This window comes from Sceloporus undulatus, chromosome 1, assembly GCF_019175285.1.
Source record: "Sceloporus undulatus isolate JIND9_A2432 ecotype Alabama chromosome 1, SceUnd_v1.1, whole genome shotgun sequence".
Lineage (NCBI taxonomy): Eukaryota > Metazoa > Chordata > Lepidosauria > Squamata > Phrynosomatidae > Sceloporus > Sceloporus undulatus.
In genome coordinates, this window is record NC_056522.1 from 283,953,523 (window position 1) to 283,976,212 (window position 22,690).

Below are 22,690 nucleotides of genomic sequence, written 5' to 3' on the forward strand. Positions count from 1 at the left end.
ATAGAATCATAGAGTTGGAAGAGACCAAATATTAACCAAAAGTCGGTAACGACCACCAGTAGTAAGAATACAATTATAATATTGCTCGAGATACAAGTCAAGCAAAAAATAATAATAATAATTGTTTAAGGGTGGGAGGGAGGGAAGGGAAAGGGTAAGGTGATTTGGGATGTAATAAAAAAGATTAAAATTGTAAGGTACATAGAAAACTTGTTAACAATCGGAGAAGTAATTATATACGAAAATGCATTATGACTAGGATCTTAGTATATAGTTTATGTAATATTAGAATTAACTTTAAGCCCTGTACATAACAATGGATTACTATTGTATCTTTAAAAATAAAAAATAATAATAATAATAAAGGAAGAGACCACTAGGGCCATCCAGTCCAACCCCCTGCCATGCAGGAAATCCAAATCAAAGCATCCCTGACAGATGGCCATCCAGCCTCTGTTTAAAGACCTCCAAGGAAGGAGACTCTATCACCCTCCGAGGGAGTGCATTCCACTGTCGAACAGCCCTTACTGTCAGGAAGTTTCTCCTAATGTTCAGGTGGAATCTCTTTTCCTGTAGCTTGCATCCATTGTTCCGGATCCTGTTTTCTGGAGCAGCAGAAAACAAACTTGCTCCCTCTTCAACATGACATCCTTTCAAATATTTAAACAGGGCTATCATATCGCCTCTTAACCTTCTTTTCTCCAGGCTAAACATCCCCAGCTCCCCAAGTCGTTCCTCATAGGGCATGGTTTCCAGACCTTTCACCATTTTTGTCGCCCTCCTTTGGACACGCTCCAGTTTCTCAATGTCCTTTCTGAATTGTGGCGCCCAGAACTGGACACAATATTCTAGGTGGGGCCTGACCAGAGCAGAATACAGTGGCACTATTACTTCTCTTGATCTAGACACTATACTGTACTTCTATTGATGCAGCCTAAAATAGCATTGGCCTTTTTAGCTGCCGCATCACACTGTTCACTCATGTTCAACTTGTGGTCTACTTGGACTCCTAGATCCCTTTCACACGTAGTTTCATTCAGCCAGGTGTCACCCATCCTATATCTGTGCATTTTATTTTTCCGCCCTAAGTGCAATACCTTACATTTCTCCGTGTTGAATTTCATTTTGTTAGCTTTGGCCCAGCTTTCTAGTCTATTCAGGTCATTTTGAATCTTGATCCTGTCCTCTGGGGTATTAGCTATTCCCCCTAATTTGGTGTCATCTGCAAATTTGATAAGTATGCTCCCAATTCTGTCATCCAGGTCATTGATAAAGATGTTGAATAGCACTGGGCCCAGGACAGAGCCCTGTGGGACCCCACTGGTCACTTCTCTCCAGGATGAAAAGGAGCCATTGTTGAGCACCCTTTGGGTTCGGCCGGTCAACCAATTACAGATCCATGTAACAGTTCCTTTGTCTAGCCCACATTTTACAAGCTTGTTTGCACTTGTACAAACAAGTAAGATTTTTTAGGTGGAAGGCTTCTCAGCAGCCCCCTAGAACATGCTGTATCAGATCAGGTAAAGCAGAGTTAGATTCTCCACACCATTAGGCATAAGGTTTCTACATTTGGGTGTAGAACCTGACCTTTGTGGAATGTGAGAAGGCTGGGATGGAGAGACAGATCAACATACATTCTCCAAGCTAGGTGACACGGACTCTGGGTACCATGGAGAGTCTGAATGGAAGAACAGGGAACTGAAAGAGTCTTTCTCCCACTGAGAAAGAGAGGTAATAACAGTCAAATACCAATATAGAAGTATGTATCTTTGAGACTGAGAATGGCAAACTAGTCCCCTTCTTGCAACAAGAAGATAAATGATAAAGTCATCATCCTGAAGCGTTTGTGAATTATATAGGCATTCAATGCCCTGAGATCCAATACAAGGCAGAGGACTCCATACTTTTTGTTGACAATGGCGTTTATCACACGTGAGACTGGAATTCTAAACCGAAGCACTTCCGTAGCAGAGTCACTTCGAATACAAGGCAATTCATGTGATGAATTATCACACGTGAGGAACAAAATTGTGGTAATTACATGGTCAAAGCGGAGTGAGTGCACATTGTATTACCACACCAGTACATACCATGTGGATTCAACGATTCAAATCGGCACCCTTGCGCATGCTCAGTGGGGGTCTGAATGCATTGAGAACCTTTGCACTTCCGGGGTGAAGAAGGGGGCCACTTCCTAGTTCCAATTTCACATGAATGCTAGCCTCACGTGAATGACAGCTTCACGTTTCCTCTTCCCGTCTATTTTATTCCCCCTGAAAGATCTGAATGTGCCATCCTTGCCAGCTCCCCAAACCCTGCCAGCAGTACCCTCCTTGACAGTCCTCCTTTCCTCCTTGAAACATCCAACACTCTTTCTATGGACTTCGGAGTCAGTTTTTTCATCCTAATCAGCAGGCATTTCTATGGACTTTGGATTCAGATTTCCCTCCATGCTCCTGGGTCCTCTCTGTCAGATTTCCCTCCATGCCCCCTTGCTTCCTAAGAAAGTGCCCCAGGAGGGATGGAAGGCAAGTACCTGGTACATCCTCCTCCTCTTTCCTCTTTCATGTGAATGCTAGCCTTACATGAAATGACAGCTTCATATCTCTTCTTCCCTTGTATTTTATTTTTTACTCGATTTACTCTAGAATGTGTCCTGGGTTCTCTCTGTCAGATTTCCCTACATACCCCCTTGCTTCCTAAGAATGTGTCCTGGGTCCTCCATGTCAGATTTCCCTCCATGCCCCCCACCTGCTTCCTGTGAATGTATCCTGATTCTCCCTGTCAGATTTCTCTACATCCCCCCACCTGCTTCCTACAAACTGTCCTAGCTCAGTGCTATGGAATTCTGGAAACTGTAGTGTCGTCACATTGAGCCTTCTCTGCCAGAGAGCTCTGGTGCCTCAGCAAACTAATAACTTATTATTATTATTATAGATTATTGTTATTATTTTAAAAATATTTTTTGTTTTTGATTATAATTATTATAACTATTCTCCATGCTCCCTAAAGTACCATCTCCCTGAATCCAATCCACTCCCCTTCCCTTTGTAACAATTGCTTTCTCTTAGTTGCATCCGCACTGGGGAAATAATCTGGTTTGACTCCACTTTAACTGTCCTGGCTCAGTGCTATGGAATTCTGGTAGTTGGAGTTTGTTGTGGGGTCCTTGGCACGAGGCTATGGAATTCTGGGAGTTGGAGTTTGTTGCTCCCCCCAGCCTCCAATGGCCCCCTCTGTTGCTCCCATCTCTCCCCCCGTCTCTTGATTCATTCCCTTCATCTGTCAGCTACATCCAAACGTCCGTTCTTGAAGGAGCACCGGAAGCAAATGGGGCAAAATTGCAGCGCAGCATCATGGGAAATGTGGGAACTTGGGTGTACCAGAACAGAAGTAAAATTGCATTCCACACTAGACCAATTCAGATTGAAATTGAAATGAGCTTGGTAACAATTTTTGTGAATTCGCTTGTTACTGAATTCACAAAAATGAGGAGTCACTTTGGATTCACTGTAGATGTGCCTCGGAAAGACCCTCCATTGAAAGCAATCACATGTGGTAATACATCACGTTATCACGTGAATTCGCATCGTTGGACCCGCAGTGGCTTCGGATCAGAGCTGCAAAAACTTCCGTGTGATAAACACCAATGAAGTATGAGGGGTGAAAAAAATGATTTATCAACATGGCAGGAACAGGTTCAATGGTGTCTTTGTTCAGCAAATATGACACTTTTCAAGCAGAACAATGGAAGGGGAAGTATTGTGAATTACCCCCACTGGAGGGTATTCTTCAAATCTGATGGTGTACCCCTTCTCGACAATCTCTAAGATCCAGCCATCGCTTGTGATTATGGCCCACATTGTATCTATGTTTCTTTGGTACTGAAGCACTCATCTGAGGTACAAACTCGATTACCACAGGCTGGATGGAGGAACATGCCTTCCCACTGGAAGAATGTTCATCTGTCCTCTTTTTTTGTGGTCCCTCTTCTCTACTAGAGGTTTTGAAGTAGAAGGCTCAATTTCCCAAAAATGACCCAGTGTGGGAGGAACGTTCTGCTGAGATGGTACCAAAACTGAGGTTGTAGAATTGCCAGTGGCATCTTTAGGCCTAGGATCAATGGTTATGAGCGATGTGGATTTGCTCTGTTTCGCATCCTTAGCAGATGAATCACATTCAAGAGGGTGTTTCAATACATGGTGCGCTCCAGAGTCAAAAGCTGCTCTGGACTGAACAGAAACGGCACCTGAGGCAGTTTCAAGGCTTGTTCATACAACAGCACCTTAAGGCGAGACTTGCGATTCTTGTGTGCCTCAAGCATAAATGCCTTAAAACGGGCACATGTAAGTATGTATGTTGTGTCCCTCACACAAAGCAGGCAATGAGAGTGGACATCCCTGCCCTGTAACTTTGCCCCACAATCAGCACACCTCTTGAAATGAAGGATGAAGATGCCATTAGAAGAGTCTGTAACCAATCTGAGTGAAGCTGAGAGATCTGTAAGAAACACTTCAAAGAATAGACAAAGTAGTAATCAAAACAGTCCGATTAAGCCTAAAAACTGAGCCAGAAGGTTCCAAAGATGATCTGTACACCCAGAATACCTCAGTGTGTGTATGTCACAGAGACCATGAAGAAGAAAATTGGTTTATTACTAATTTAGTAACCTAAGAGTCAGAAATCCTTGACAATCTAGCATAAATGACCAAGGGATTTACTAGTAATAATAATAATAATAAAAGTTTATTTCTATCTTGCTTTTCCAATTCAGATCAAAGTGGTGTACAAATCCAGATAAAATTACAATAATCAATAAAACAGATAAAACAAGATATAAAACAGCATATAAAACTAATACTCGAGTAGCTGAGTAGGGAAATCCAGAAAAACATAGCCAGAGTCGTTACCAAATAGAGGGGGAAAACCAAAGTCACATCTCATGGGGGGAAAGCTTGGGAAAAGAAGGTCTGGAGATTCTTCTTAAACAAGTCCAAAGATGTGGTGGAGCGGAGCTCATCAGGGAGATTATTCCATATTCTCGGGGCCGAGATTGAAAAGGCCCGTTGCGAGGTCCTCACATAACGCGCAGTTGGGACCTCCAGCAAGTTTTTCCCTGCAGACCTAAGTGTGCGGGGCGGATTATATGGGGAGAGGTGGTCCTCCAAGTACCCTGGGCCCAAGCCATTTAGGGCTTTATAGGTAATAACCAACACCTTGTTTTGTGCCCGGAAGCAAATAGGCAGCCAATGGAGATCTTTCAAAATAGGTGTTATATGGTCTGACCTGGAACCACCAGCGACCAATCTCGCTGCCATGTTTTGCACTATCTGCAGCTTCCGGGTTTGGTACAAGGGTTGCCCCATGTAGAGCACATTACAGAAATCCAACCGAGAGGTTACCAGAGCGTGTACTACAGTTTCAAGGTCCCTTCGATCCAGGTAGGGTCGCAGCTGGCGTATCAGCCGAAGCTGATAACAAGCGCTTCTGACCGTCGCATCCAGTTGAGATGTCAATTGGAGCGACGAGTCCAGAAGCACCCCCAGACTGCGAACTGAGTCCTTCAGGGGGAGTGTGACCCCATTCAGGACAGGTGGACAAATTCCACTACCTGGGCCCGATGAACCTATCACCAGTACTTCCGTTTTCTCTGGATTCAGGCTGAGTTTGTTTTCCCTCATCCAGCCCATTACCAACTCCAAGCAGGCATTTAGAGGAGAGATGCCATCCCTAGTCACTGCATCAGTCGGAGACACAGAGAAGTATATTTGGGTGTCATCAGCATACTGATAACACCGCGCCCCGTGACTCCATATGATCTCTCCCAGAGGTTTCATGTAAATGTTGAATAGCATGGGGGACAGAATAGCTCCTTGAGGGACACCAGATGTAAGCGCCCTCTTATCGGAGCAACAGTCTCCCAGCTGAACCATCTGGAATCTGCCCAAGAGGTAGGAACGGAACCACTGGAGCGCAGTGCCCCCGATACCTAACTCCCTCAGGCGTTCCAGAAGGATACCATGGTCAGTGGTATCGAAAGCCGCAGAGATGTCCAAAAGCACTAACAGGGACATGCTTCCCCTGTCCATGCCCAGACGGAGATCATCGACTAAGACGACCATGGCAGTCTCAACTCCATATCCCGCCCAGAAGTCGGTTTGAAATGGGTTTAGAAAATCCGTTTCATCCAAGAGTGCCTGGAGCTGGAAAGCAACCGCTCTCTCGATCACATGCAGCAACCATATATACTCGTATATAAGCTGAAAATTTTAATTCAAAAAAAATGACCCCCCCCCAAAAAAAAACAGGGTAGACTTATACACAGGTCAATACGGTAGGAGGAAGGGTGAGCCTTTGTCCCCTCAAGCCTCCTCCCAGCCAGGCTGCCTCTACAGGGAAGTCCAGCTAGGGAGAGGCTGGGAAGGGCGATCGATTGCCCCGCAGCCTCTCCCCAACTGAGCTGCCTCCATGGGGAAAGCCCAGCTGAGGAGAGGCTGGGAAGGGCGATGGATCGCCCTGCAGCCTCTCCCCGGCTGGGCTGCCTCCACAGGGAAAGCCCAGCTGGGAAGGGTGATGGATTGCCCCGCAGCTTCTCCCCAGCCGGGCTGCCTCCTGAAATCTAATAATAATAATAATAATAATAATTTGTTTTATTTATATACCGCTATTCCAAAGATCACAGCGGTGAACAGCAAGCAAGCTAATTAGCAAGTAAGCTAATTTGCCCCCAACAGTCTGGGTACTCATTTTAGCGACCTCGGAAGGATGCAAGATAACTCTTGACTTATCCATGGATCATACCAATACTAATAATTTTGGCCCCAAAAGCTGACCTAGACTTAAACATGAGGTTGGCTTATAGTTGAGTATCTATGGTATATCTTCTGCCCAACTCTGATGTCAAAAATGATTAATGGACGAGTGGCAAAAGCAACCATAAATGGCAGCAGGCAGTTCTGGCCATTTGCTAACCTGCATGCTGCTGGCTGAGGTGGCACTCTGGTATGCACCTTTTACTAGATGCCGAATGTATTAATCCCTATCTATTATGGATCCTAGAAGTCAAGTCACTATAGGAAGGACGTATTTGAAAAATATTTCTTGAAATGGTTCAGGTGATTTCTCAAGTCTCCCTGCCCCCAATACTGACTTGGCTCTGAGGACACCTTCTGAGATAGACATTTTAAAAAAGAGAGAAGACATCTCAGATAAAGCTGGCCTCTGTCGGGATGCATGTGCTGGGTGATCAACATCAGCAGGGTGTTCTCTCTACCAGAAGTGAATAAAAACAATACAAGGAAGCAAAGTCTACTTTTGTTTTGTAAACGTTGCATTTCTTCCCTTCAGCTTAGTAATGCATTTATTGAAATCCAAATTCTATAGATTTTCTAGTCTATTTTATATTCTTAGACACACTACTTGAAAACCAAGAATCACAGGTTACTTGAAATTAAATTTGTTTCCTTCACAGAGACCAACCTGTTACCATAAACTGTCACTAAGGCAACAGGCTTGTTGCAGTCTGTTTGCTTATCCTCATATTTGTATTTCTCTATCCCTTTACAACTCCAGCACACAGCTTTCCTTGAAAATTATGCAAATCTTTCATAAAGCAACAGACAGCCATAGGTTTTTGCTGCTCTTGGCAATGGTAAGAACTATTCTGTCCTCCTTTCCACAGCCCATTTCCAAATGGAAAATGGTTAATACAAAGCTGGAAATAGTTAAAAGAGTATTTTCCTAGACAGAGAGATAAGGCAACCATCTGCCTGTAATTCAAGGCTAAGTTAACGTGTAGGCTGGACAAAATACAAAAGCAGCCAAGGAAATATTATTATCCAAACAAGTGAAATCTTGGATCTTTGCAGTTTGTTAATTATTTAGACAACTGTAAAGAATCCAGTAATAACGAGGTCAAAAAGAAAAAGAACTCAGCTACCACAACACATAAAGTAAAGGCTTATAACACACTGACAAATAAATAAACATACAAGAGCTTATAGAAAAAGAGAGCTAACACAGTGCAAGGCTCTGAGTGTTGGACTAGGGCTCTGGAGACCAGGGTTTGAATCCGTTTGGCCCTGAAAACCGACTGGATCACCCTGGACTAGTCACACTCAACCTCACAGTATGGCAATGGCAAACACCCCTCTGAACAAACCTTGCCAAGAAAACCCCATGATTATGGCCTTAGAGTTTCTGTAAGTCAGAAATGACTTGAAGGTACACAACAACGATGGAAAAAGAGCAGATAATGTTTGCTGGTACACTCATTGCAATACTATATAGCACACAAACACATAAAGAAAGGTGTGTTAACATCAGTCGTATTTACTGTATTTATTGCATCAGTTTAGAAGACACAACAAGGAGAGCCATACACTGCTTTGGGTGACGTATTCTGAAACAACAAACCTGGGGAAAAGGCAAGATGAAAATCTGCTATATCACATCACCCTTTGCTGTCAGAATTAGGCAAATTATTTAAATACAATGGAATCACAGACCTTCCTTGAACACAGGAGGATAGAACGTAAGAAGCGGTGGTGAATCAAAGTAAGGATCCACCTTTGGTCCGATATCCTGCTTCCAGCCAAATATTCCCAAGTCCACACTGGCAGATCATGAAAGCAACCACCATTCTCTATTTGTTCCCTAGCAACTGATACTTACACTGCATCTGAACATGTAGGTTTCATTTAGCTAACATGGCTAACAGGCCTAGCTTCAATGAATCTGTCTAATCCGTTGTAAAGCCATCTAATCAGTGGCCTCTGTAGAAAATTCCACAAGTTAATTACACACAGTTTCATTAAGTGCTGTCCTGAAGCTAATTAATTTTACTGCATGGTGGATTGTTTTCTAATTCTCTATCATGCACCCCATGATATTATTTTTCCTTCCTAAACTGAAGAGCCCATGTTCTTTTACATTTCGTTGTAAAGCAGGTGTTCCCTAACTTTTAGTTCTTCTTTCACTTTATCTGTCCTACCCCTGTCATTTCCTTTCCCAGGACAGTACAAAGCATTCCAAAGATTGGCTGCATTAACCCTCATACTCGATTTTCCTAACAATCCCTAGAAGAATTTGCTGTTTTTCTGATCACAGTAAGTTATTTCAAGGGTTGCCTCCTTTATGTATGTGCACATGTGCAAAGATGAATGGGTATAAAATGCTAAACAGTTACAGACCAATTATTTTATGTATTTAAATATAACTTCAATGTGTAAATACAGAATAATAACTAATAGGCATGATATTGGGCAGACCATATTTCTCTATTAACATATGGTGTTCCCTTTTACTCGGTCAAGCCATTGATACATCAAACTCAGTACAGTACTACAGTATTCCAACTGCTACTGGCCCTCCAATGATTTAAGCAAAGAGAGCACTTTCCTAGCTTTGAAACTCGAGACACCAGGGATTAAAACTGGGACCTTCAGCATTCAAAGCATGTGCTCTTACTCTGAACTATGCTCCCTTAAATTTGAACAAAATAAATTTCTTGAATAACCATATTAATGTTAACATTAAATGTTAACAAATGTTAACATTATTTAAAAATGAAATCCATAGAGTGTAAATGGGTCTTGCAATGTCTGAGAGTCATCTCTCCCAAAAGTAGTTTAGGAAAAGTACAATCATTGCATTCATACAGTAACACTTATTAAACCATGTGATAATAACATGACTTTAGTCATAATTAAATAGGATGAACCTTCTTTGCCTTTTGTTGCTACGCAATAAATGGGCATGCTTGACACGTGGAAAGTGGTTATAAGGTAACCGAGAATCACTAAAAGGTTCAGCTCCCTATACACACATTCAATTAACCTGTATACTCTATCAAAACAGGCACCTGCTCCCTATGTAGTTTGAGGTTCCATTTTCTCATAAGTAGAAGCTTTTCATGGTGAACCTCTATGCTCCAATATAGTTTGACAACTACAAAACTATGATGTTAATTAAATAGAAAGCTAAATTCTGTTTTACATAAGAAGAAGCTAGTTTAGCTCCAGATCACCGCAATATAAACTGTATGGATACAAAGACTGGAATATAAATCAACATAAAAGTTGCATTCGGAACCAGATGAAGTACTAATATACTATGTCAGTCTACTAATATACTATGTTGTCCATCCCAAGTTGCCCTAATCTAAACTCCAAACCATGAGCATAGTAACTCAGACCAAAACTAATCAGGAACTGCAATTCCTCAAACAAGTAGTACCAAATAAGGGCTGTATAAAGAGAACAGACCCCTGACTCACCAGACAGAAATTTTGAGACAGAAGAGGCCTTGACAGATAGATATAGGTCAGCAGACCCTGTCTCAAGAATCCCACAACTTGCAATCTGATCCCAGAGGCAGACCCATTGCAGTCCACTAAAAGGAAGAGGGCATGGAGATTCAGACAGGAGAAAAATCAGATGGAGTGTATTTGTGTGAGAGAGATACCAGAATATGAATGCCCTGCCAAAATTGATAAGCAGTTTCAATTTCCTTCTACAAAGTGCCCCAAATTTTCTTTGCTTCACAACTCCATTCCCTTTACTGGGTTCCTGGAACGGAAATACTTGAGTAGCGAACAGATATGATCAGTTATAAAGCAACAACACTATGCTGATGTAAAACATATTTGCTCAGAAGTAAGAAACTATTTGTCTAGTACAGAAATTAACAGAATGAAATACATTATATAGTGATTACATATATTATTTATTGGTTAAACCAGGAATTTTGTCCAGTCAAGAAACAAAGTGAGTGATCTTTTACCACAAGTTCTGGAATCTAAGAGAAAAGACAATTAGAACAGCAAAACAGGAATTCTATATACAAGTCATATAAAACAATTTCATAAATTTAAAGTTACAGTTATAGTTCACTAGCATTTTACTGGGTATTCAGAACTACCACTCTGCATGATTAGGGAAGTATAATGCAGAGGTTGTGCATTTGCAGATGAAAACTACAGTAGGTAGAAGGGGCAGCAAAATATTCTGGACAAATACAGCCAAGGACACAATACTCCGCATATATTCGTGTATAAGTTGACTTCATGTATAAATTAAGGGGAGGTTTGGGGGCGAAAAGTATGGATAAAACTATTAGGGTAAAACTCAGAGATACATAACAAACAAATATTTCCCTCTGTAAAGTCGAAGGCTTTCACAGCCGGCATCCATAGTTTTTTGCGGGTTTTTCGGGCTATGTGGCCATTTCCCTCTGCTTTGAAAAAATACACAGAGGGGACATACTCTGGAAGACAAGGAGAGGATCTGGTTATCTGAGAGATGGGAGTGGGGGTGTAAATGGCACTGCTGATCTTGCAATATCTATTTCTATACAAATACAGATAGGGAAAGGAACATAAATTAGGAAAAAGAGTAAGAATGTAGCCTTAAAAAAAGTGTGGGAGAAACAAAAAAAGCAATTTATCTCAAACAGGGACACAGAGCAAAGGCAGTGACAAAAGGCAGAGAAGCACCTCTTGGTGTGGAAGCAGCACTCCTGCCCCATTACTTCTCCCCTGTCGAAACTGAAGAAAGATAGCCCTTTCTCCTTCCCCGACTACTTTTTCGGTCCATGTGGTGTTCGGCAGCAAAGAGAGACTGCCGTGGTTTTTAATAAGGGCATAGTATTTAAGCCTCTCTGTAGAGAATGCTTCAGCCATTTTTAATAGGGGCATGGTGTATAAGCATCTCTACAGAGGCTACCAAGCCTCATGAGGCTTATATACAGTAGTATGCCCCTATTAAAAACTGGCTGCCACAGGCTCTCTTCAGGCTCCTCCATTACTGCTGAATGCTACCTGGGCCAAAAAAGTAGGTGGGGAAGGTGAAAGGACTGCCTTTATTCTTCCAGTTTGGACAAATGAGGTGGAAGTACTGCTTTCATGCTTCTCACCTCTGTCTCTTGTCACTGCCTTCACACTAGGTCCCTATTCCAGCAATGACCTGTATATAAGTCAACCCAGTTTTGGGGGGCTGGTTTTTGTGTATATACATGTGTGCGTGTGTGTGTGAGATACACGAGTATATACGGTAGTAGTTAGAGAGCCACCCATGTTGGTGGAAGTGTAGTCATAGCAACTTTCAATTAAAAAAAAGATCCCACCTAGACTGGCAGAACTACAAATAGAGTTGCTAAGTTGCAGTTTCAAGATACTGCTATCTCCCCCCTGCTTATCTCTCAAGACCAAACTAGATATTACATGGGAGATGTGTCCTCTAACTGTATGTCCAGGTGGTATTTTTAAAATTAAAAAACTAGCTACTCAGAACTGACATGACACAGAAAATGTCTTAACCCTTTCCCTGCCAGCTGGCTTTTATACAACCTGTTTTATTTATCGTCTGTCTGTGAGTCAAATGATATAAGATCAAGAGCACAGGGGCAGTCTTCTAAGTGGAAAACAAAAGAAAGCAAAGACCACGCAGCTCCTCCATCCTACAGTTACTTTACTTTACTCCTAACTGTAACCTTTCATTTACTTTATGCTAGCTTGGAGACACGTGTGTGTGCGTGTGTGTGCTGTGTGCATTGAAGTCTTTCCAACTTATGGTGACGGGGCGCGTGACGGCTCCTTCTCCCCTCCACGGGACTTTGCTGACCCTTAGCTGCTCCTCCAGGGAGAGATGAGGGTCAGCAAAGGTCCGGGAAGAGGAGGACGGGGCACGTGCAGGCTCCTTCTCCCGTCCATGGGCATTTGCTGACCCTCAGCTGCTCCTCCAGGGACAGCTGAGGGTCAGGAAAAATCCGGAGGAAGGAGGACTGGGGGTGGGTCCATTGCTCCCCCCCACAGGCCCTTACTTACTCCCAGCTGTCTCTCAGAGACAGCTGGAGGCAGGCCAAGAGGAGGGGGAGCAATGGCGCTTCCGTCACCTCCCTCCCCTTGAACCTTCCCTGGCTTTTCAGAGACAGCTGGAGGCCGAGGAAAGGGCGGTGGGAGAAGTCCACCCTGGAAGCCCCACCTCCAGAGGATGGAAGCCCTGCCCCCAGGGGCAAAAGTCCCGCCCCCAGCACATGGACCTGAAAAGGTTCCCCTTCACTGCCCTAAGCCAAACTCATCATGGGATTTGTTGGGCAAGATTTGTTCTGAGGAGGTTTGCCATTGCCTTCCCCAAGTGTGAGAGAGTGTGAGTTGCCCAAGATCACCCAGTGGGTTTCCATGGCTGAGCCAGGATTTGAACCCAGGATTCCAGAATCATAGTCCAACACTCAAACCACTATGCCACGCTGGCTCACTTGGGACATTTACACCTACCTATATTGTGAAACTTAGTTTGGGTCTTACAGAATATGCCAGGTACTCAAGGGGGAAAGTTTTGAGAAAGACAGCAAAAAAGGAGATCAACATTTGGCATAAAGTGTACTTAAATAGGGTAAAACCTTATCTCTGTTAAGTGAGACATGCAAAACTTGTATAGTCTTCCCATTTCATCTTCAGCTTACAACCTGTAACCAAGGTAAAGATAGCTGTGGAAATCTTTAACCAAATGATCACCCATCTACAAAACAAATCACTCATCTACAAAACGAATCATTTAAAGTCATTCTCGTTCCTCCTTACAAATCTTAATAATCAATATAACATATGAGAAACTTTTTAAAGCTGTGAAAATATTCAGAACAGAACACTAATGTATTCATTTAATCTATTTACTTTTGTAAATATACTTAGAACAGAGCAAAATAGACAAGACTGTTAACAAAAATTAATTTTCTACAGAGGAATTAAGGCAGTGGGGGGGGGGGTGAGACACACTCCAGTCTAGGCCTGTTATACCTGCCTTCACTTTTGCTGCAGGGAAAGCCATTCAAGGCATGTTAAAGCAGATAAATTCCAAGCCACAGATGCAGGAGAACACAGTATTAAACACATACACACACACACACAAAACATCTGCTACACTGGGCAAACCAGCTATGAGGAACAAGTTATTCATGCAAATCACGATGCTTTTAGTAGATTTATGACAATTTAAAATTTTCTTAACCAATAACACAACAGTCTAGAACTGGCATGACATTATGTCAACATGGCAAAAAGACTGAAGTACACATGGATTAAGTCATGGTGGATGTTTATCCTTTCCTCTAATGTAGGGCTAACCCAGCTGTTCTGTTTATTAAAAAGAATTTTAGCACACTCTTCTCAAAAAAAGTTCTGTTTCTTTACAAAATTTCACAACTTTTTCTTGCATCTGCGTCTGTAATGTTCCAGCAACTAAAGGTATATTTCCCTAATTTTTCAATTCATCCAATTCAAAGGGACTGATTAAGAAATTTAAACAGTAAGAAAAAACCTTTAAAGGCATTTTAAAGTGCTCCAGAACATGAGCAGGCTGATCAAGAGGATCAGTTAAGGCAGCATCGCAAGAGCCAAGCTATAATCCCACATAAACTGCAGCATGATGTAAAAGTACCGCTTAACACACTTGGTGTTCATAGCTGACAACATGTGATCCTATGTCCAAAGCCACAGAGTTGGCCATTTTCAACAACAACCCACTAATACACTGTCATCATACTGCAATAAAGATTGAACAAGCCCTGTTATTGTTGTGTGTCTTCAAGTCATGTCTGACTTATGGCAACCCTAAGGCAAATTTACCATGGGGTTTTCTGGGGCTGAAAGTATGTGACTTGCCCAGATCACCCAGTGGGTTTCCATGGTTGAACAGAGAATTTAATCCTGATCTCCAGTGTCACAGTCCAACACTCAAAGCACTACATCACGCTGTCTCTCAAATATGAATGAAATATTAAAAAGCCTACTGGCTGCTTAGTGGCTCAGGGAGGATATGAGACTGGCTCTCCCGCCCCCCCAGACAATTAGCCTTCAATCCTTTTTTACTCCATAATCAATGTGGGAAAGGATGTTTCCCCCACTAAACAGAACTGCATATTTTCAAACAAGCAATATTTGCTAATAAGCACAGTTTGTGTGAAGAAACTCAAAAGGAAAAAACCCTACTTGCCAAGTTTCATTATTATGGGAAAACAAACCAACATATTTCAGTTTGGCACAGATAACAGTCCAGGATGATGAACCTTCAGTTTTTAAAAAGCTGTGTATTCAAACTAAACAAAAAGGAACTTGCCTGGTTAGCTGGCTCCTGAGCCATGCTTCACATTTTCAAAGCTCTGTCTGCACTGCTGAATGTTTATACTTCAAGTGCATTCTAGTAACCAAATCTCCTTATCACTGTTGCATTCATAAACAATTCCGATAGGAGAGCAACTAGTTTTCAGTGAAAGAACTACAACCTTCTTTCCAAAGAATGTGTGGCTATATGTCTCTTTCGTTTTAACCATTACAGATTCTAAATTTACTCTAGCACAAGTTTTAACTTCCTGGTTAAAGGAGATTAAAACAACAACTAGAAAGCCAAATAAATCTCCAGTAACTGAAATTCAGTCTCTGTTTTATCAAAACTAAAGAAGTGAAGGGTGTGTTGCTGAGGTACAACCAGGCAAGGCTATTAAAAGTGCTGTTAACCAGAATCATTTTGTTGAATTACTACCTAGAAAGTAACAACATGATTTAACTTGGCCTTGAGAAGATTAGAGAATGACATAATTGTTTCTTAAATTAAAGAGAGAAAAAATACTGTAGACAAAACAAGATGCAGAAGTTTCTACTAAAAAAGACCAAAATGAAGAATTGTCTGTTGTTGTTGTGTGCCTTCAAGTCACCTCCCACTTAACAGCCTCAAGACAATTGAGAAATTTATTGTGTGTATAAGGCAAGATCATTTCTTTTTTGCTCCCTTTTTACATTTAAATGTCTAAACTGTCCCTTTTTTTTTGTCAGTTTAAATCAGCTTGATGACTCTATACATCTGACTGTCTCTGAGCTGATAAGAGTCCTAATTTGGATATGGATCCATATGGGACAAGTTTTCCTACTGACAGTATCCTACTTTAGAGAGAGAGAGCAAGGTTGAACTAAAATACTCATAAATATGTTTGTGCCTGGATCCTGCCCATGGAGGATATTATGTTCTTCTCTGGCTTTTGAACTGGCACCTACTGCCCATGTGGATGTTATTAGCACATAAAAGCGATTACTATTGTACACAAGTGCCTCAGATTCCCCATGCTTACATCATCAGCACCACATTACACAACAAGAACTCCTGAAACATCTTAAAGACTAAAACAATTATTATGGTTTAGATTTGAGAAATGTATTTTGCTCCTTTTGGTTAGCCTAATAAACATACCACCACAATGTGTATTTTGGATTTTGCTATGACTTATAAATTTATGTACTGAAGAATATTATGTCATAATAAATGTGTCTGTTTTTAAGGCACCACAAAACCTTTGCTGTTTTGATGCTTTGGAAACAAATTATAGTTTAACAAGATCTGAAATTTGAAAAATACAGTGTTATAGACTGCAATCCTTAATTAGGAGTAAGTCCTACTGAACTCAATGGGGCATACTGCTGAAAAGCCAGATACAGATTGTACTGTACTATTAACACAAAAAGAAATAAAGCTGAATTTATTATTTATTGTATACAGTGACTGTGCAATTTTAAATGTATTTACTAATAAAATATAGAGATCATATACGTGCGACACCAATGCAATATTTTTTCCATTGAATCATAATCTTTTAAAACATAGCTCATTCCCACATTCATCTCCATACCAAAGCCTTGACCTAATTACATGTTTGTTAATCTGCTTATTTGGTAGCACTTTTATTAAAATTAGGGACCTTAATAACATGGTTGCATTAATGTCACAGAATTTATTTTCTAACACTACTTAGACAATGTCTCCAACAAGCTTTAAAAAAAATCTAAATTCATCAGTACCTTACTCCTTAACATTTCCAGTTTAGAATTCAGCCCCTCAAAAAGTTACAGTTTTAGTTAACATGTTGGCTATACCTAACATGCTAACTGCCCTACTATAAGGAGGCTAAGCAGCATAGCTTTTTAATTAGTCATCTAAGTAATGTTATGAACAGGTTTCAGGGGTTATTTTATCTCCATAAAAATATTACGATCAAGCAAGATACCAAAAACCTATCAAGAAGAATATGCAATACATTGCTGTCTTACATTTGTTATTTAAAAAACAAACCAACCGAAAACTAGGTATTAACCCAATCAAACAAAGCCAATGATTTAGAGTACACTTTATATAGCACTCAGTGCACAGTCATGGCTTAATATAAGTACATTTACCAAATTAGCTACACGCATATCCAAGTATCTGGTTTCACAAGGCACATGAGAATACGACACCAACATTTGTGGCCAAGAGAACCCAACATCTAACCTACAAAACATGCACAGAAAGCCTGCCCAAAGTTACACTCAGATACAGCTTAGCATGTCTAGGAGAAGGAAGGAAGGATTTAAAATATCTAAGTATTTTAAAGCAATGTGAAAGTATTTTCTTCACAGTAACATCACAGGCTATTAGTTACCCAGAAAACTGTTTCACAATAAAGCTGGTATATTAAAAGCACGGCCTTCCCCCAGATAGAAACCATAATATGCTTATCCGATTAACCACTTCAGCAGCAATGATATATACCTTAACTTCACAAACTTCATGTCCAAATTGGATATGCGAAATCTTATCATCAAACAAGGGAGGGAAGAAACTACCAACCAAGCTGCCTGTTAGTGCAAACAGTCCTATTTCCAACACAAAAATTACAATATGAAAAATGATGTTGGAAGGGAGGGGGGTGTTTAGAGACAAACCTAAACACCAGCATTTCGTTCCTGAGAGTCCCAATTCAGGACTCAAGCTCTCATGGCCAAACTCCCAGCTTTTAAGTCACCTTGGCTCTGAATGGCTGCCAGTCCCAAGCGACGCCTCCACGTACCATTTTAAGTTGGCTCGTTTATTTATGTTTCTGGGGGTCCCCCCTTGATGTGGAAAGAGCTACTATTCCTCTCCCCAAACTAGAGTGAGCTGCCTATTACCTCTTAGAGAGTCCCAAAGGGAAGCGAACATCCATCCCCCTGTAACCAGAGTCAACCACGCCTTCCTGCTGCCCCAGCAAGTTGCAAGCCGAGCACCCGGGTCGCATTTCTCCTTTCATACACACACACAGAGCAGGCAGAAGGGATCCTAAAAGGTTAGTTTCACACAGGGACTGTATGGGGCTCAACTAAAAGGCTGGGGAGGCGACAGAGACACAAAACGGAAACTTCTGGTTGCCCAAAGGGAAAGAAAGCCCCAGAAAGGGAGAATGGGCAGAGCGAGCTGGACTATATACACACACGCACACACACGCACACACACACACACACACACACAGAGTATACACTCATCTGTTTGTTGCTTCATTGGTTTGTGGGTGCCAGGGAGCCTCCCTACTACACTTCCCCAGGCAACTCACTCCCTTTGCACACTTATTCATACAGTCTGAGTCTATAGAATCAGTATGCAGAGAGAGATCTTGGAGCGCCTTTGGGACTCACTGAAAGGAAAAAGTTGGCAGCAGGAGCTTTCCTAAGCTTCAGTCTACTTTCTCCAAATGCATCTGAGGAAGCAGACTGAAGTCTAGGAAAGCTCATGCTGCCAACTTCTTTCTTTCAGTTAAGTCTCAAAGGTGCTACAAGATCTCTCTACATGCTTTGGGGAGGTAGTAGAACAAATGACAGTACTTGCCCATAGGGAAACCATACTTGCCCATAGGGAAATATTGGAGAAGTTTCCTATATTTCCCTATGGGCAAGTATTCCCTAATGTTTCCCTATAGACAAGTACAATGTTTCATTATGGCCAAGCATTCCCCAATGCTTCCCTATGGCGGTGGTTCTCAACCTTTGTAATGCCGTGACCCTTTAATACAGTTCCTCAAATTGTGCTGACCCCCAACCATAAAGGAGTGGTATCTCGGTTCCTAAGACCATCGGAAATATGTGTTTTCCGATGGGCTTAGGTGACCCCTGTGAAAGGGTTGCTTGACCCTCAAAGGGGTTGCGACCCAGAGGTTGAGAACTGCCCTATGGGTAAGTGTTCCCCAATGTTTCCCTATGGGCAAGTATGGTTTCCCTATAGGTAAGTACTGTCATTTAATTTTCGTATGTCCTCCCCATACTTTGCACACTTACCAGGGGAGAGACAAGAATGGCCAATCCTGGTGGGAAATGAAGCTCTGTCCCCCACCCACCACCCACTCCAAGAAAAGTCAAGCTGCATCCACACTGCAGGAATAATCCGGTTTGATACTGCTTTAAGTGCCATGGCTCCATGCTGTGTAGTTTTGGAAATGGTGGTTTGTTGTGGCACTGGATCCGGTTTGACGCCATTCTAACTGGAACGGCTCCATGCTATGCAATTCTGGAAATGGTGGTTTGCTTGGCACCAGAGGTCCGCAGGAATAAACTACAATTTCCAGAATGTCCAACAAACCACAATTTGCAGAAATCCATAGCACTGAGCCACGGCAGTTAAACAGATGCATCAGCACTGCAGAAGTAATCCAGGTTGACACCGCTTTTAACTGCCATGGCTCTGTGCTATGGAGTTCTAGAGATTGTAGTTTGTTGTGGCACCAGATCCAGTTTGACACCACCTTAACTGGCATGGCTCCATGCTAATAGCAACAGAATTACCTTTCTATACCGCTTGCCAATGTCCTATGCGGATTACTAGAGCTCCAAAGAAATAAACTATGATTTCCAGAATTTCCAGCAGTTCCAACAAATAAACTACAACTTTCAACAAACTACATTTTTCCAGAATTCCATAGCATTGAGCCATGGCAGTTAATAATCCACTTTGAGACCGCTTTAACTACGCTGGCTCAATACTAGGGAATCCTGGGAATTGGAGTTTATTGTGGCATCAGAGATCTGTGACAGAGAAGGCTAAATGCCTCACAAAACTACAAATCCCAGGGTTCCATAGCATTGAGCCATGGCAGTTAAAGTGTTGCCAAATTGGATTATTTCAGCAGTGCGGATGCAGCCAATGCTAAGCCCCAGAGAGCAAGGCAGTGGCTCTACGTTGAGATCGCTGGCAGATATGATAACAGCACTCTTCACATGTTCACAAACATTCTGCTGGAGTCAGTGTGGAGCTGACTCCAGGGAAGAGAATGGCAAACCTCCTCTGAACAAATCTTGCCAAGAAAACTCAATGATAGGGTTGCCATAAGCTACACAACAACAACAGGTAGTTTAGTGCTTTGAGTGTTGGGACTATTACTCTGGAGACAAGGGTTCAAATCCCTGCCTGAGCACCCAGTGTGTGACCTTGGGCAGACCACACTCTCTCAGCCTCCAAGGGTAGCCATGGCAAACCCTCCCTGAAGAAACCTTGGCAAGTCAACCCTATGATATATGCCTTAGTGTCGCCATAACTTGGAAAGACTCGAAGGCACACAACAACAACAAAAACAGGTGGTGTAGTGGTTTGAATGTTGGACTACAACTCTGGAGCCCAAGTTTTAAATCCCTGTCCAAGCACAAATACCCCAGTGGGGTGACCCTGGGCAAGTCACACTCTCTCAGCCTCGGGGTGGCAATGGCAAACCCCTCTGCAGAAACCTTGCCAAGAAAAACCCATGACAGGGTCAACAATTCGGAGCCACCAGACAACAACAAACAGCTCCAGAAACCCATGATTCCGCCCTTTCTGGGAAAAGCAAAGCCGCTCTTTTGCAAACAGGGAAGGAAGGAGGAGGGAGAAGCAGAGGCCACTTCCCAACCCAGCCTTCCCAGGGTGACCAGGCGGAGGAGGACAAAATGTAGGACGCTCAAAGAGAAAAGGAAGGGCAGGGCATGACCAAATCCAGGCTCGAAACACTCATGGAAAGATCAACTCGTGCTTCTCTGCCAGGCTCAAAATGGAGGACACTTTGGAATGCCTCTTGGGGAGGAGGCTGAAATGGAGGGCCTGCCCTGGAAAAGGAGGACGTGTCTGGTCAGCCATGCTCCAAAGGGAATCCCTCCTAGATAGGAGGCTGAAATGGAGGACCTGTTCTGGAAAAGGAGGGCTTCTGGTCACCTCGTTGTTAGTCATGCTCAAAATGGAGGACACTTTGGAATCCCTCCTAGAGAGGAGGGGAGGACCTGTCCTGGAAATGGAGGACCCTTGGTCACTCTGTTAGCCATGCTCAAAATGGGAGGACATTTTGGGACCCCTCCTGGAGAGGAGGGTGAAATGGAGGGCATGCCCGGGAGAAGGAGGACCTCTGCCCCCCCCCCCGTTGCTAGCCATGCTCAAAAACGGGAGGGCATTTGGGGATTCCTGGAGGGCCTGCCCTGGAGCTGCCTGGTCCCCTTCTCAAAATGGAGGACGCTTGGGCTTGCGAGGCTGAAAGGGAGGGGCGGGTCCGGGAGAAGGGAGGACGGGGGTCGAGGAAGGCCCCTCCTCCTCCTCTCGCACCTTCACAGATCGAGCGGCGGCGGCGGCGGAGGCAGCCCTGGGCCTGTGTCCTGGGGCTGCTAGTCTTCCTGCTCCTGCGGGCAGTGCCCTTCCCCGGCGGCGGCGGGGGCGCCTCTTCCTCGCAGGCCGGGCTCAGGCTCTGGCTGCCCCCGCCGCTGCCATCTTGTCCCGGCGGCCGAGAGGGAAGCGCCCGGGCTCGGCTCCTCGGCGGCGGTGGCGGCGGGCCTCCGCCTCATCTTCCCGGGGAGAAGGGGCGCTGCTGGGCCCTGGCGGGGCTGCTCCTCGTCCCGCTTCCCGGCGGAGGGCCTCGGCAGGCAGCCTCCGTCTTCAGGGCTGCTGGGGCGGCTGCTGCTGCTGGGGCTGCTTATTCCTCCTCTTCCTCCTCTGCCGCCGCCCACCTCAACCCCGGGGCTGCGAGAGGAGGAAGCCGCCTCCTTTGCTCCCTCCTCCTCCTCCTCCTCCTGCTGCTCCTCCATTGATTCCAATCCCAGCCTCAGGAGGAGGAGGAGGGAGAGGCGGTTGCTGCAGCGGCCCCGGGCGACCCAGGCCCAGGCCTCTCGCTCTCTCTTGGGAATATACGCGGCCTCACTGCCCTCCAAAACACCGAAGGACCCGCTCTGTCAGGCCGCTTTCACTGCCCTGGCTCAGGGCTAGGGAATCCTGGGAACTGTAGTTTGTTGTGGCGCCAGAGCTCGCTCTCTCTCTCTGACAGAGGAGGTTCAGTCTCTCACAGAACTACAGTTCCCAGAATTCCCTAACACTGGGCAACGAAAGTGGTCTCAAACTGGATTATTCTTTGCAGTGTATTTTGGGCCATAGATTCTTGTTGTGGCACCAGAAAAGCTCTTTCTCTTTCTCTCTCTGACAGAGAGGGCTCCTCCATCATGTCTCTCTCACACAGAACTACACTTCCCAGGATTCCCCCGGCATTTGAGCCAGGGCAGGAAATGACAGGAACACAAATAAATGTATCACACTGCGGCTAATTTCGGCATCAAAGAGAGATTGCGCATTTAAAGCAACCCACAAATAAAGCAACAACAATAATAATTATTATATTATTAACCTTTATTTATGAAGCGCTGTAAATTTACCAGCGCGTACATGCAATCTTTTTAGTTAGACGGTTCCCTGCCCTCAGGCTTACAATCTAAAAAGACATGACACAGAAGGAGAAGGAGTGTGGTGACGGGAAAGGGTAAGAAGTCCAGCGTTCCTCTCAACCTCCGAGGCCTGTACCAAGGCAGATGGACTGAAGGGAGGGCTTGGCTTCATAATTTATTTATATGCCGCCTCTCATG

General features: G+C 43.5%; 1 protein-coding gene across 6 annotated transcripts in view; it reads right to left on the reverse strand.

Annotated features, from left to right (window-relative positions):
• Positions 1-21,514, reverse strand: part of HIPK3 (homeodomain interacting protein kinase 3) — an 89,034-nt gene extending 67,520 nt beyond the window's left edge. For 2 of the 6 annotated variants that reach the window (XM_042470631.1, XM_042470195.1), the window contains exon 1: positions 21,390-21,514. The gene's annotated coding sequence lies outside the window, so the exon portion shown is untranslated. Of the gene's footprint in view, positions 1-10,276; positions 10,393-17,573; positions 17,775-17,826; positions 18,234-21,389 lie in introns of those variants that run through there. The other 4 variants (XM_042470283.1, XM_042470454.1, XM_042470367.1 and 1 more) reach the window with 4 other exon arrangements.
• Between the last annotated feature and the right edge of the window lie 1,176 nt (positions 21,515-22,690).